Source organism: Trichechus manatus, unplaced genomic scaffold, assembly GCF_000243295.1.
Source record: "Trichechus manatus latirostris isolate Lorelei unplaced genomic scaffold, TriManLat1.0 scaffold00003, whole genome shotgun sequence".
NCBI lineage: Eukaryota > Metazoa > Chordata > Mammalia > Sirenia > Trichechidae > Trichechus > Trichechus manatus.
In genome coordinates, this window is record NW_004443939.1 from 9,167,096 (window position 1) to 9,181,666 (window position 14,571).

Consider the following 14,571-nt stretch of genomic DNA (forward strand, 5'->3'; position numbering starts at 1 on the left):
GGTAACAACACTTCCATATAGCCCCATATATGGTAGCAGCCATTCTGATTTAAAAAGAAGGGTGTTGCCAGTTTTTAGAGTAATTAAAATTGGTTAAAAAGAGCAAACAGCCTTGTGGTTGGTGCATAGTGATTTGAGCAGAAGTCAGCACTGGTGTTTCTATCACAGAACAAAATCTGTTGGTTGCTAAGTGGATTGCCCTGGTGGCATTCTATGTACTGCAACTGTAAATATTGGGCTCAGTTGCAAGTGAGCAAGATCCAGATGTGTGAGAATCTGGATGGTCCTGAGAGACGCCTCCACATAGACCCACAGCCACATTGCAGCAGCTGGATGGTTAAAGCCAATGCTTCGGAACAGAGGTTTCATGGTCCTGAGTCAGTGAAACTGTGTATTCTAAGTGTTTTCTGCTTCATAGATTGATGAAAACATTGCAATCATGTTCTCTATTTTTAAAAAGGCAAAATGATTTTTTTCCCATATTTAAAAATTTAATTTAAGCAGCAGAATAAAAATAATACTTAACTTTGGATTGTTTAGTCTTTAGCCTATATGTTCCAAATATAGGATTTGAATGAATTTGTGATTTTTGTTAAGAATGAACTAATGATAGAAGATTAAGTTTATTTTCATATTTCCCCACTTCCAAATTCTAACTTTTACTCCCTAACCACAGTGAGAGGTAATATGTTATAACAAATAAGGACAGCTGCCGTTTATTGAGCACTTACTATGTATAGGGAGTTCCTGGGTGGTGCAAATGGTTAACATACTGGGTTGCTAACTGAAAAGGTTGGAAGTTTGAATCCACCCAGAGGCACCTCAGAAGAAAGGCCTGGTGATCCACTTCAGAAAAATCAGCTATCAAAAACTCTATGAAGCACAGTTCTACTCTGACACAGATGGGTCTTCCTGAATTGAAGCTGATTCGAAGTCAACAGGTGTTATGTATGGGGCACTGAGTTAAGCATTTTGCCTACACTATGTCGTTTCATCCTCACGACAGTCACTGATGGTGCATACCAGTGAGAAAACTGAAGCTAGTAAGAGGCAAAGCTAAGGTCTGAATTCAAGACTGTCTGACTCCAAAAATCTAGAATACTCTATCCTGTATGAGGGTAAGCAGTAAGTATGAACCTATTAAAAGCAAGTAAATTTTATTCCTTTTTGGCAAAATTATTTATGAAAGAAAAAGAGAATAATTTAAGCAGTGGGAGGCCATGTCCTTCTTCTTTCTCTCTTTATAAACTTTATTTTTAGAACAATTTTAGATTTACAGAAAAATTGAGAAGAACAGTATAGAGAGTTTTCTCTTTTTATGTTTCTTTCCTTTTTTGCTACAACCTGCTACTGAATTTGCAGGTTTTTCACATAGAGGTTTTTTTGTTTTTTTAAATGAAGATTTTTGAAGTTGTATTATTTTTATGATGCTCAGTTTCATATTCAAACAGTGATATTTTGTTGTTAAGTGGCAGCATATTTTTGGAGGGGAGAGTAATTTTAAGCTTTTTTTTCTATTGGATTTTCTTGTCAAGTCTACCACTTTCAGCTCTCATTCTGGTGCCTGAGAAGCAAAGCCAGGGATGACCAATAGTGGGAACAACTTGGGATTTGGGGTCAGAAGCCTTGGGTTTGAATCCCAACTCTGTCACTACTTAGCCGGGCAACTTAACTTCATTGTGATTCTCAGTTTCCTTCTCTGTGAACTGGGAATAATAAAGAGTTAACTGAGTTAATAGAAAAGGATAACTTTGTAAGCTATAAAGGGTTAACCAAATGTTAATTCTTATGATGAATACTCCTTACCCATGAAGCTAACAATTTGTTTTCTAAACCACAGTTAATATGTTCAAATAAGCCATGTCAATAGAAAATGAACTAATAAAATTCAGTAAGATAATAGATGTAATATTGGTTTTGAAATCAAACAAACCTGATTTGGAATCTTGGCTCTCCTACTTAGCAGCTGTGTAACTTTGAACACATCTTGTTTAACTTTCCTAGTTCTCAGATTCTTTGGATCTAAAACGTGATTGTTGTTGTTATTGTTGGGTTCCATGGAATGGATTCCAACCCATAGTGACCCCATGTGACAGACTAGAACTGCCCCATAGGGTTTTATTGGCTGTAGTCTTTACGGAAGTAGATTACCAGGTTTTTCTCCACAGAGCTATTGGGTGGATTCGAACCGACAATCTCTTGGTTAGCAGCCGAGTGCTAATTAACAGAGTTGTTTTGATGATTAGATTTGATGTAATCTAATACATCTAATACAGTGCCTGTCAAAGAGCAGGACCTCAGAATCATTATCATCATTATTCTGGGACTTCTACAGGCTCAGACCCTCTCTGGGATCCTCCCCGGGAATGCCCTTCATCCCCTGAAGCTCTTCCTTTTAAATACTCTTAACAGGGACAAGGCTTTGGTCTGAGGCCTTCACTTTTGGAAATGGAAGCTAAGCATGGTAAATAAAATGGGTGTTTAAGCTAAGCAATATAGTTTTGGGTTACAAGGAAAGTGTGGCTACAGCTTTGTGCAATGGTTACTCTTTGAGTGACTTCTGGCTTGGAGACCACACCCAAAGAAACCAGACCTGCTTTGGTTGATAATCTTTTTTTTTTTTTTTTTTTGAGAACATACTTTAAAAAGAAAATTCTAAAATGCTACAGTTGTTATTTGCCATTTTGTTTGCATAGTGCTTTATAAGTCACAGACTAGGGAACTCTTGCCTTTGCCTGAACTGCTGAGATAATTCCAACTCATCCTTCGGTCTCAGCTGAAGCATCACTTCCTCAGAAAGATCCTCTCCAGCCTCCAGACAGGTGAACCCCACTTTGCTCCTTGTACTGTTTTGGTAACACTTACAATCTTATAATTACTAATTAAATGTCTGCTTCCACACTAAACTGTAAAGCGTCATGACAGAAACAATTCCAAATGACTCTAAAACTCAGTAACTTGCCTGTACATCCCTAGGGTGATATACCCTTAGGACAAAACAAACAAACAACAACAACATCTTAAGCTACTTACAGTAATCATATTGTTGGTGATACTGTTGGTATTATTATTCTGAGATTATTGTATATGTTTTGGGGAATAAAGCACACTAGTAATTAAGTGTTACTGTAATTTGATCATTTCTGGTGTTGTTGAAAATTGGGATCATCAATGTGGGGGAAGGGAGTAAAAACTCATAGTTTTAAATTTAAATTGGAAGTACCAATATGAAGTCATGATTAATTTTATTTTTTAAAAAATCCCAATTTTGTCCACTGAAAAGGCCTACAAACGTTGACCAACACAGACAATAACACGGCTCGTGCTCAGATTGCGGTGCTGTAACACTATCTTCCACTAAAAGGAACCACAACTCCTTGGAGAAATGGCTGGTTCCAAGGAATGGACAGGAATGTACACACTGAGCTTGCCGCAATTGGTCAGGTCAGGTAGCAAGGCAACTATCAAAGGCTACCAGGGTTGGGTCAGAACGATTATAGGTAGGAACCAAATTGAAGTAGCTCCTGGTTAAAGATGAGACAATTTAAGCATCAGTAAGGATAACAACTGCAATTGATTAAAGCCCATTAAATAATTTAAGAACCGTAAATTCATAACGATACTTAAAAAGAAAGAAAGGAAGGAGGGACAGAAGAAAGAAATTGGGTGATAGAAAAATGCTGATGAACTAACTCATTATTTTGAAGACTGGTAACTAAAGGGAAAGAATCAAGCATTTATTTTACATTTTCTATTTGAATTATACTATTGGTTAACCAGATGGAAGATGAAAGAAAATTTCTTTATGTAAATGTATTCCAGCTAATAAGTAAAGATAGAAAAATAAGATTAGAGTATCGATGGTGCAGTCATTAAAGAGCTTGGCTATTAACAAAAAGGTCAGCAGTTCGAATCCACCAGCAGCTCTTTGGAAACCCTATGGGGCAGTTCTACTCTGTCCTATAGTGTTGCTATGAATCAGAATTGACTCGACGGCAACGGGTGTTTTTTGTTTTTTTTTTTAATGAATGAATGGATTTGGGCATTAATTAATCATTAATTAAACTGCTAACATCACAGAAAGAGAGACATTTGATATTATGGGTCTCCCGATGGAAGAACAGTTTTTGCCAGAAAAATCACACCTGAAAATGAAAAGCAAATCCCTGTTTCGGCCTCACTTCCCCTGAGAAGCCTTTCCTTATCACTTCTAGCTGTAATTAACCACGACCATTTCTCTTCTAGGTTTACATTTTATCTATGCATTCAGTTGTTTCACGTTTATTCCCTGGATTACGTCTTGGTTTTCTTGGTTCTACTCTTGTCTTCCTATAGTCTAATATCTACTTAGCAACTAAAATGATCATTTAAAAATGTAAGTCAGAGCATGTCACTCCTCTGCTCAAAAACCTGTCAGGGGATTCCCATGAACCCTGAGTCATATCAAAGGTTTTTACCATGGCCAATAAAGTCTTACATAATCTGGTCCAGATTCATCACCTGCTGCTCTCTCCCTAGCTCACTCTGCTCTAGTCACGTGGGCCTTGTTGTCATTCCCAAACACATGCAGCACTCTTCCACCTCAGGGCCTTTGCATATGTTGTTTCTTCTCCCCCATATCTGCATGGCTTACTCCTCACTACTTCAGGTCTTTTAAATATCCTCTGACCAGAGAGGCTTTCACTGACTGTCTTATATCAACAGCAACCCTGGTACTCTCTATTCCCTTTGTTGTTGTTAGCTGGCATCGAGTTGGCTCCCGATCATTGGTGACCCCATGCACAGTGGAACAAAATGTTGCCCCGTCCTGTGCCAATCCCCATGATTGGTTATGGATCGGACCATTGTGATCCATAGGGTTTTCAATGGTTGACCTTTTGGAAGTAGATTGCCAGCCATTCTTCCTAGTCTGTCTTAGTCCGGAGGCTCTGCTGAAACCTGTTCAGCATCATAGCAACACACAATCCACTACTGACAGACAGGTGGTGGCTGCACATGAAGTGCGTTGGCCTGGAAACGAACCTGAGTCTCCTGCATGGAAGATGAGAATTCTACCACTGAATCACCAATACCTCACTCTCTTCCCTTTAACCTGTTTTATTATTTTTTGTAGTATCAATCATCGAGACTATATATTATTATACCCCCCTCCCAGCCATTAGATTATAAGCTGTAAGGGCAAAGACTTTGTTTATTTCATTCATTTCTGTATCCCTAGTGCCTAGAACAATGCCTGTTACATAGTAGGTGCTGAATAAATACTTGTTGAATGAATGAATGAGTACATGCATGAGTTGCATAAGTCACAGTGTATTGCATTAAACATCAACCCCTCATAGCAGCTTGTTGAGGGCAAGAAGCCTGTTTTATTCAGCTTTTTGCTGTAGCACCTTGCACAGTGTCTGGCACTAGGTTCTCAATAAATGCTTTTTGTAGTTTTAAACTTATCTTTGTCTACTGGTTTTTGTACCACTTGCCATAAAGATATTTCTAAAATATTAGAAGATTTGCATTTTGTGTGTGTGTGTGTGTGTGTTTTAGAGGTCTCATTGGATTCCTAAGTTGTATTTCTGAGAGAAAAAGTCTCAAAATCAAAGTCCCATAAAAATAAAATCATTCCATTGTGAAAAGAGAGTAGCTTCCAAAGATCAGTAAAGGACACAGAAACTAACCCTACTGGTCAGTGGCCTGTCATTTGAGCTGCCCAGTCATTGGTCAAACATTACGTAAGATACTGTGAGAAGGTTGGCAAGTATCACAGTCACACCTTCTACAGATCTTCTAACAAGTAGAATCTGCAGGTCCAGAAGAGGTGGGTGGGAAAAATGGATCTGCTCAGTCACACTCTCTTGGAGCCACTAGGTGGTGCTGTCAAAGACAGCGTAGGCTTCACGCGTTGATGCTGAGGGGGAACAGCTTACTAACTTTTAAGGTAAATAACTTTTATTTTTTATTACCATAGCGTTGCATGTTTATTGTAGAAAATTTAGTAAATAAACAAAACGAAGAAACATTCACCCATAATACAACACCTAGAAAGAACCTCTGCTAACAGCAGTATGTATCCTCTGATAATAAACTGGCCAATACACTGTATGTGCAGCTACCACCTGTCTGTCAGTGAAGGTTTGTGTGTTGCTATGATGCTGAACAGGTTTCGGTAGAGCTTCCAGACTAAGACAGACTAGGAAGAAAGGGCTGGCAATTACTTCCGAAAATCAACCATTAAAAACTCTGTGAATCACAATGGTCCGATCAGCAACTGATAGGGAGGGTGGCAAAAGACTGGGCCGAGTTTTGTTCCATTGTGCATGGGGGTCCCTATGAGTCAGAGCCTGGCTTGGTGACAGCTAACAACAACAACATACTCTTAACAATAATGAACCATGATAATAGTAATGATAGCTTAAATTTATTAAGAGCTTACTATGTGCCAGATACTGCACCAGTGCTTTACATTTATCAGCCTTCCAGTCTTTCTAGGAAATTTCTCTATACATTGTCATACGAGACCTATAGTTATGTATGAAACGTACAGTTATATATATGTTGATAAGTAGATAACAGTAGTTTTTATTTGATAACTTGCCACATAGTAGGTGTTCAACAAATATTAGTTGAATGAATTCTTGAGAATTTAATTACATAATTCATGTAAAGCATCTGGCTGTTAATATTAGTTTACAAACAACCGTGTAAATGTTCTTTATTTAACTTCCCCCTAAGAAAGCTAAGCATAATTGGTTGAGCCACCCAGTAACAATAAGAGGTCCAAATTAAGCTTCTCATCTGGTATTTTTGTCCCTTTGTCCTCCTGTACCTGGTCTAAAGGTTAGCTCTAGACTTAAGGACCTATATCCCAGACTGGTAGAAGTCTGAAAAGTGAAGCCAGCCTGGAATCTCAGAGCTTCCCATGACTCTGCTCTCCAGGGTTACACTGTTAATGGGGTTCACAGAAACAAAAACGAAGTGCTGGGCTGGCTCAGGGCAACTGTTCCAGCACAATCGCTTGGAATCACTGAATGGTTGGCTGAGCCTGTTTTCCTTTTGCCTGGATCTTTCTCTCCCTGACTCAACCGCTTCAGTTTATATACCATCTGAGATTACTTTAAACTGATTTAATGAGGATTTTTGAGTTACTATGAGCAAGGTACTGTTCTAGACATGTGGTGGTGGGGGTGAGGGGAAGGGACAGAGAGATAATGGTGCCTGTGCCTTCCAGAAATTTTCAGTCTAGTAGGGAGGATAAGAGAAGTACATATCTCCAAAACTCCTTTGAATTCTCCCAACTTCCAATCTGTAAAAACGCAGAATTTCTCAGTATCTGATAAGGGGTCATCTGCATCAATTTCACATGGAGTGTTTGATAAAAGTTCATTTCAGACCTACTGGATCTGAATCTCTGGTTGGGGGAGTGGGTAGTCCTTGGAATCGATATTTATAATAAGCATCACAGGTGCTTCTTACATACATTGAAGTCTGAAAACAATTGGTGTAGCATCCCAAGAGTACTGCAGATAATTGAAGATTGAAAGGAAGGAAGAGTGTATGTTTAACATGCCTAGTACATGCTAGATACTCTACTAATCACCTTATATCTTTTGAATTCTCTTAAAAGTACTGTGAGGTAAAAACTATCATCATTATCCACATCATCCTCATCCCCCTATTTTAGAGATGAGGAAGCCAAGGCACAGAGAGGTGAAGTAACTTGCCCAAGGCCACACCTGGCAACCGGCAGAGCCAAGATCTAAATCCAGGTAGTCTGACCGCACTGCCCATGCTTTTAACCACTACATTGGACTGCCCCTCATAGATGACGACTTTCACAATAAAATAGGAACAGCATTCCAAATGAAGAACATGGGCAAAATGATTTACGGGTAGTCCCTGATTTATGACGTATTTGAGTTATGACAAACCACTTATAATCGTCCATTTTTTTGGTACATCTTATGGTTAGTAATATGTATGTATGTATTAAAATATATCTGTAAGTTTATATGTAATGTTTTCAACCCCTAAAGACAAATAAAGATTTCATTTATGAAGATACTGATAATAAAAGACAATAATAATGAAAACAAAACAACAAAAAAAGAGGTATTTGACTTACATCAGAACTGATTTAGGACAGAACCGTCAGAATGACACCCTGTCGTAAGTTGGGGACTACCTGTATTTTGAAATATAATAACCATCAACAACGACTGGTTTTCATTAGCCTGTTTAAAACTAGATTACATGGTATTATTTTTATTGTTTCAAAGTCACACTGGACATTTTTAAAAGAGCATAACAGCAATCATTCGCTGAGTACCTGTTCTGTATAATTCTGTTTGCATGCATCATCTCATCTAATCCTTGGGTCAACTCTGAGATGGCATTAGATTCAATTTAGAGATAGAGAAACAATTTTTCAGAGAGTCGGGTCTGTTTTTATCCAACATATATTTCATTAACAAAAATGTCATCAGCTACAAGTACCAGAAGCTTCAATACAAAAAGGCTAGAATAGTACAGAAAGATATTCTCTCATGTATCTCACATTTCAACAAGTCCAGAGGCAGGACAGATTTCAGGATTGGTTAATTCAAAGGCTCAATGATGTCATCAAGGTCTCAAGGTCTACTCAACCTTGGTATTGTTTTTTGCCATCATTGGTATTGGTTTCGCCCTAAGGTTGGTAACAAGATGGCTGCTGCACTTTCAGGGGTCACATCCAGACAACAAAATGTCCAGAGGAAAAAAGATCACTTCTCTTGGTACCAATAAAACCCTAAAGAAAAGTTCCCAGCAGACTTCCTCTCCCTTTTCACTGGCCAGACTCCTAGCCCCTTTCTCAAATTCAACAATGGCAAAGAGAATAGGATAGCTCAAGACCAGTCAATCCCACCCTTAGAAGTTGCGGAATCAGCTTCTCCAGAGATGCATGGCTGTGTAGGAGAAATGGATCGCTGAACAAACTCGAGTTCTGTCAGGAAGGAAGGTGGATGGGGGACGGAATGCTGGGTAGGCCGCCAACAGTGACCGTTATATTACAGATTTTGGTCATCCTGCTGTGACTACCTTCTCTTTGTCTCAGTTTCTCTCCATAGGATCTGAGTGATTTCTTTTGTCTTACCTAGAGGGAAGAGAAGTGAATTTGGATTTATAAGTTAATTTGATTTACATAAATATTATTCCTTATAGAACCTGAAGCCCAGTGCTGAAGTCAATGACCAGCACATAGTAGACTCTCAAACAGCAGGTATCATGGTGCCATAGAAGATGTTTCCCATCTGCTTTCTTTTCCTCTTACAGTGTCCAATTTTTGTGAGGCTGTCCTGTTGGGTGGGAGGGCTGAGGATGGTGCTTGTGATTCCTTGTGGACCTAGGATTTCAAGAGTAACTAGGAGGACAGCCTCACCTTCATCCCTCATGAACTCCTTACATCTGCTTCACAATAAGAAAGTCAGACATACAATTTCCTGTGTCTTCCACACAGGCCGCCCAACAGCTTCCCTTAGATACCTACTGCTGGACCACTCTGTCAGTTCCTTAGTGCATACGTAAGGGATGTGAAATCCATTAAAGGGTCCTGAACATGTTGGGGGAAAAATATGACAGGAAAAGTATGATGTAATTTAAGCATTTTGGCACAGCAAATGGAAAGAAATTACATTTCCTATTATCTTCCAACAGTTATTGAAAATGAAATGAAATATATTCTATACTCCCCAAAAAAGTCAAGGTTTTTTTTCTCCCTTAAATGCAATTTTTCCTGCAGTTTGTTCATTTGGTATGCATTCCCCTCCTTTCACGACATGGAGGCATTCTGTTATGAAACATTCAATGAAAAAAATGGACAAAAAAGTATACTACTTCTTTAAAATATATTGCCAAGAATACTCATTTTCAGCTTTTTATTGCTGCACTAGCTGGTATTCTTGCATGCAGTTTTGTAATTTATTCTGAACATTCTACTTAAACCTTTTTTCAATAGCATGATTTTATTAGAGTCAGCTCACTGGACTTTCCCAGAAAGGTATTTAAGATCAAATAAAACCAGTGCTTGGAAAAATATCATTACAATATGAAAGCAGTTACAAAAACATTAGTACTGCAAAGTTTTATTTCAAATGGCTGAGCTTGCTGTACCCCGGGTTATGGTACTTCTACTTCTGCAGACACACTTACTGGGGAAACGGGAAAAACTGTCATTTTAGCAGTTTTTGCACATAGAGGGGAAGTGGGGAGGGGGGAGGAAAAGGGTATAAAAATTTAAAGTGAGGCAGCAAAATTTTTAGGTGCTCGCATCAATGGTAAAACAAATCACCCTCCGTTCTGAGCCCCATCTTCCCAACCCACACTTCCTAACCACCTTCACCTGCCCCTGTGGATATGATAACCAAAAAACAAAACCCACTGCCGTCAAGTCGATTTCGACTCCTCGCGACCCTATAGGACAGAGTAGAACTGCCTCATAGGGTTTCCAAGGCTGTAATCTCTATGGAAACAGACCGCCACATCTTTCTCCTTCGGAGCAGCTGGTCGGTTGGAATCGCCAACCTTTCAGTTAGCAGCTGAGCGCTGACCACTGGACACCAAGGCTCCCTGTGGATATGATAAACCCATTGCTGTAGAGTCGATTCCGACTCATAGCGACCCTATAGGACAGAGTAGAACTGCCCCATAGAGTTTCCAAGGAGCGCCTGGTGGATTCCAACAGTTGACATTTTGGTTAGCAGCCATAACACAACCACTATGCCACCAGGGTTTCCTGTGGATATCATAGGAACCTTTAAATTGCCTTTTATCCAAAGTGCTATCCTCTGTAACAGATGGAAGGCACCTCTTGAAAATATGACTTTATTTATTACTGAATTTAATATGTCAATGTTATATTTCTTTTGGGGTTTTGTTCCATATTTAATAAATGCTTGTTAACATGGTGTCTTATTGGTCAAAATGCTATCTTCTAGTACTTCTGTCTGGTTGGTCACAGGGAAATTCCTCATCTGAGGACTTAGCTTATGAGCGCTTTAAGGTGGGGTAGGGTACCTTACAGACAAGCTTGGCAAGTTCCCAGGCTCCAGTGGTGAGCACCCTGGGCAGCTCCTGCCCTTTCCATCACACGCAGCTCCCCACAGACAGCCCCTCACTCACCTTGAACCAGACCAAGGAGTGAGCCAGCACCCTGTTTTCATTTGACTTTATAACCGAACACTGAAAACAATTATTTTTCTTGTACAATTGTGAATGCATCTGTCTCTTCCCTGGTCACTGACGGCTAATGTGGCTGGAACTCAGTCTGAAGTGGGTTAGAGTCAGCCATGTCTACAGCTGCAATTCCATAGCTTCCTTTTCCAGGAGATTGCTTTCAATTAAAATCTGATGTTTATCAGAAGAAAAAAAAAAGCTATTTGTCATAATATCCAAAGTGCTGCTGGATCACATGTTTATCTCTTCAAGGAAGTAATCTATTATTGATTATGGAACACACAAGGTATGTTTTGTAAAAATGAGCTAAATCAGCCTCTTTAGTACATTGGTATTGCCACGTAGGTGATTATTAATCCACCACAATTCTGTTGCACAATACTTCCCTCAACCCTTTTCCTCCAAGCAGCAAATCTGTGGCAAAAGCACCTACATGCCTTAAGTTTGCACATTAGGTGGCTTCTGTGTGGACTTTCAAACGCAATTTTTAAATTGGGAGATACTATTCGTATTACTTTTCTAGGGAGAAATATGCTTAAAAAGTAAAGTCTTTATTGCTTCTTAAAAGGCCTAGCACTCTGTGATAAATTCTCATATTTTGACTGTTAATATGTTTGAATGAAAATTATTTATACATTTGGGTGAGGTTGAGTGGTTTTCATTTGATTGCTGCCTCTGGAAATGAAAGCAGAGTAGCAGGAAATTTACATGTCATGCTGTGATGTATATCCAGATTATGAGATGATTGTGTGGCAGACGAACCCCAAGTAAAATCATTCCCATCAAACTGTGACAACTGCAATTCCTGACAAGGCCTCTTAGTTTTGGGGGCTATTATCATTGTACAAGAATATAATCTATTGACAGCAGGGCTGTTTAATACATTTAAAGGCAGACAGTGGAAGAAATCTTAACTGTTTTCATTCGCCACTGCACAAGGGTGCAGATCAAAAGTGAATTATATTTAAAAATATGCATGTATGATGATAAGATGCATGACATTCATCAACCTGTTTAGTCATGGTTAGGCTGAGGTGGGGAAGAGCCAATATTACTGCCATATGTGGTCTGAAATAGAGACATGAGACTGGAAATTATATCATTGCCCAGTCAGAGTGCACAAGTGGGGGCGGGGGGGGGCATTCCTTTTTAATCCCTGCTCTCTACCTGTCTAAGCATCAAGTGCCATCCATGTTTGTAGCGCTGACTTTAACTCCAACGGGGCATATGTGGGACCTACATATCTCTGCCCTCCTGTTTAGTAAGTGCGCTTGTGTACACTATGTGCAGGCACTGTGCCAGCGCTGTGGAAATAGATGAGTAAATCACTACCCTTATCGAATCTTATACCTGGGGAGTGTCTTGGTTTGCTAGTGCTGCTGTAACAAAAATACCACAAGTAGGTGACTTTACTGAACAGAAGTTTATTTTCTCACAGTTTAGCAGGCTCGAAGCCCAAATTCAGGGTGCTGTCTCTAGGGGAAGGCTCTCTCTGTACGCTCTGGGGAAAATCCTTGGCTCAGCTTCTCTAGCATTCTTCTCGGCATTCCTTGGAGTTCTCTGCGTTGCATCTCTTTCCCCATCCATGCTTGCTTGCTTCTGTGCCCAATCAGCTCTTTTTATAGCGCAAAAGTGGTTAGGTTTAAGACACATTCTACACTGATATGGCCTTATTAACATAACAAAGAAAACCCTATTCCCCAACAGGGATTACAGCCACAGGTATGTTGTCGTCTTCAGTTAGGTGCTGTCAAGTCGATTCCAACTCATAGCAACCCTATATTACAGAGCTGAACTGCCCCATAGGGTTTCCAAGGCTGTAATCTTCACTGGAAGGAGCCCTGGTGGTGCAACGGTTAAACTCTTGGCTGCTATCTGAAAGGTTGGTGGTTCGAACCCACCCAGAGGCCCCATGGGAGAAAAGGCCTGGGGATCTGCCTTTGGAAAGATTACAGTTTAGGAAACCCTACAGGGTAGTTCTTCGCTGGTCTACAGAGTCGCTATGAGTCCGAATCGACTCAACCTCACACAGCAACTATAATCTTTACAGAAGCAGACTGTCAGTCAACAAGGGTGTAAACTAGGGTGGAGGGCACGAGAAAGTGCTCAGAATGTGCTGAGCATGGAATTGTGCAGTCTCAAGATTCCAAATAGAGTCCTGGTGGCACGGTGGTTAAGCGCTTGGCTGGTAACTAAAAAGTCAGTGGTTCGAACCCACCAGCTGCTCTTCAGGAGAAAGACGTGGCCAGCTGCTTCCATAAAGATTACAGCCTTGGAAACCTCATGGGGCAGTTCTACTCTGCCCTACAGGGTCGCTATGAGTTGGAATTGACTCAATGGCAGTGGGTCTGGTTTTGAGGAAAGATTCCAAATTACACGATTGGGGTGTTGGAGGAAAGGGGCCACTTTGTATCCTATCCCACAGGTATGCAGGTGTCAGAGGGGGCTGCTCCAGGTTTCAGGGCTACAAAAGCTCATCCAGTGGTGTAGTGATGTTAGTGTTTAATGTCAATAGGACTTAATTTGGCCCCTTTTTATGAGAAAACTCTGGCACGCCTGTGAGGAGCAGTATGGCTTTCTATGCAAAAGGGCTGAAAATAAACCACAGTGAGGATTTTAAATTCCCTGGTTTATTAAGACTCTGTGCAAATCCCAGCACAGACTTCAGTCATTTATTAAAGCAAAAGATGTTTGAGGGCAATTTTTAAAAAAACCTGAAATGAAGAGGCCTAATGAATTAATGGCATTTTTCCTGGAGTGTTAGTTAATCAGCTAATATTCAGTTCCTAAGATTAAAATGACTTTGGATAGAGATAATAGAAGAGAAAGCAAAAGGCGTGCAAAAGGGTGAAGATGACAAATCTCAGCTCAGCTGCCAAAAATTCCTGGGTCTTCTGTCCCTCTCCACTTTGGAAAAGAAAATGCTTAAATAAACCACACCCATCTATCTTTCCCCTTAAAACCTGAACTATTAAAGTGAACACAAAATTATTTTAATGCCCATTCCAAAGGTTAATCATGAAAAGAGGTTCTTATCCTTAAAAAGGTTTTATAAGACTGTCCTGAGAAAAGCAAGGATAGTCCCCTAAAGGGCATAAAACACTGATGAAGAATTGGTCCCATTAGGAGTTGCCAGGTCAGAACTAAAGCATTATTGGAATGAAAATTCTTCCAACGCTGGTCCAGGCCCCCTTGATGATCTTTAGTGATCCATAGTGGCAGCCTGGGAAGGGACCATCTTTCTCACCAAGGAGACGGGAATGAGCAAAATGAAATCACCCACGTCCAAGGTGCTCCACTGGCCCACAATGGGACAAGGCAAGATCCCCTCTCAGTGTTAAGACGAGGCCTCTGTTGGGAGTGAGAAGT